At 47.3% G+C, this 2,363-nt stretch overlaps 1 pseudogene; it reads right to left on the bottom strand.

The window, feature by feature from the left end:
• LOC111980017 (bone morphogenetic protein receptor type-1B-like) overlaps nucleotides 1-2,363 on the bottom strand; it is a 5,991-nt pseudogene that overhangs the window by 1,133 nt on the left and 2,495 nt on the right.

The raw sequence follows: 2,363 nt of genomic DNA, 5'->3' as shown, positions 1-2,363 counted from the left end.
CAGCTAGCCTGAGTAACATCACTGCCAAGCTTATTAACCATCAGCTAGCCTGAGTAACATCACTGCCAAGCTTATTAACCATCAGCTACCCTGAGTAACATCACTCCCAAGTTTATTAACCATCAGCTAGCCTGAGTAACATCACTCCCAAGCTTATTAACCATGATGCATCACTTTCTCCTATAGTTAGTTGTTGATACAGTACATAGACATTTCAGGGGAATAAGAATGGCTCCCTTGGATAGTCAAATGGCCCACATGTAGGTCAATATTGAAGCTGTTTGTTTTCCTGTGTGAATAGAAGAAACAAATGCCTGGGTTTCTAAAGCAGTAATGCTGCAAGAGATATATACTTCACTTCCAACAGTATGTAGAGATTTCTCTACAGTTGTAAAAAAAGACTAATAAATAGCACAATGTGCAACAACGGCAACACTATATTTGAACTCGCCTCATAACCCTACATAAATGTTGTAAACATGTCAAAGTTTCATGAACATTCTGACATTGGTTTGAAGGGGATTGATGGTGGCTAGTTAAAATAAAGTGTTACCACAAAAACAAACACTGTTATATGGCTTTAGATGGACAGAGCAGGACCCCCACCCTCCTAACCCTCTACTGTGAGGGAGAGAGTGACTCCTCCTCTCCTGCATAGGGCACTGTCTGTCCTTGTGTTCCCTCCTCATTTAGAGCGCCAATCAGCTTTCACAGAAAGCAACACCAGACCAGACCCTGCCCACTGGGACACTCTCTATCCCAGAGGTGGCAGTGGCATGGGCAAAAAGAGAGCAGACCCTGACCATCTCTCTCCCACGCGCCTTGCCCTCCTCCTGTGGTCCTGGCAGAGTGGCACTAGGCCATGGACATGTCTCTAGGTGTTGAGTGTCTCTATGTGGCAGTAGCAGCGTGTCACAGTTTGATATCCTGAGTCTCAGACATTTTGGCCAGGGTCTTCTTCACTCTCAGAGCTGTGAGGCGAGAGGCTGGGTTGTGGGCCCAGCACTCCGTCATCAGCTTCCCCATCTGTCTGAGACACTAAACACATAAACACACTGAGGTCAGAAATCAACATATACTGTATACTCATCACACACAGTAACCTATGTAAGAATATACTAGTCTCAAGTATACAACACAATCACAAAGAGGCTGTTTCCTCACCTCATCACTGTTCCAGCGGTTGGCGAATGAGGGCCTCTGTCTCTTGATGCACACAACCTCCCTCATGTCCTCGTAGGAGGGGTCAGAGGACACCAGGTCATGGTAGGGCAGCTGGTACTCCTCTACGATGCCTATAGGACACAAGTCACATGGAGAGAGATGTTGGATCTCTACATACTGCATCATCACAGCTGAGATAGAGGTAAGATAATACACAGACTGGAAGAAGGTAAAATAACTGAACAGTATAAAATAAAAAAACATTGAATAAGAACCTATACAAATCGGTCCAGCATTTTGGCAAATGTCTGAATGCCCATAAGGTCAAAGTTCACATCAGCTCACTTTACATATGAAAATTATATTAAACATTGTAAAGCAGAGCATTGTGGGCCGTGCCCGACCTCCAGAGACGCAGCGCCGGGCGATCTCCCAGAGGATGAGGCCGAAGCTGTACATGTCGGCCATGATGTAGGACTGGAAGTGGTTCCGGTTCAGACTCTCGTCCAGGACCTCTGGGGGCAATGTAGCGCTTAGTGCCACCCTGGTGTTGGGAGGGATGTCCCTCGTTGGTGTCACTGAGAGAGGGAGGAGTAGGGGAGAAAGGTTGCATTTTAAAGCAACACTGTCTTTGTATAACGTGTATTGCTGGCCTGATTCCATAGTTTGGACTGATCTGATGTTTTTTCCAGGGGAAAGTATACAAGATAACGGAGTAGAACTATTCTGCTCTATAAGGATGTTTTGTTATCTCTACACTCATGATCTGATGCATGGCACATGTCCCTTCCTGTCCTACCTGATGAATTTGCCGGCCAGGCCAGGTCAGCGATGCAGCAGGCTCCATTCTTCTTCACCAGGATGTTCTGCTCTTCAGGTCTCTGTGGGCGATGGCTGGCTTGCCCTGGTGCCAAAGATCTCTGTGTGGAGGTGACAGAGGCCTGACACTGAGGAGTAGGCCAGCCGCAGCATGGCCTTGATGTCCAGGGTGGTGGACTTGAGGTAGTCGTACAGAGATCCACTTCTCATGGTAGTCTGTGTCAGGTAGAGCTGGGTCCACGAGCCTGTTCCTTTATGTCCGCTGCTATGACGCTGGGTAGGGAGAAGACGGGGAGATCTTTGGGAGATAGAAAGACACAGACTACAGAGACACATGCATGCAATGGTGCACAAACACACACACCACACACACACACACA

This window comes from Salvelinus sp. IW2-2015, linkage group LG20, assembly GCF_002910315.2.
Source record: "Salvelinus sp. IW2-2015 linkage group LG20, ASM291031v2, whole genome shotgun sequence".
NCBI lineage: Eukaryota > Metazoa > Chordata > Actinopteri > Salmoniformes > Salmonidae > Salvelinus > Salvelinus sp. IW2-2015.
Note: the sequence above shows the minus strand (reverse complement) of the source record. Positions and strands in the feature narration are given on the sequence as shown.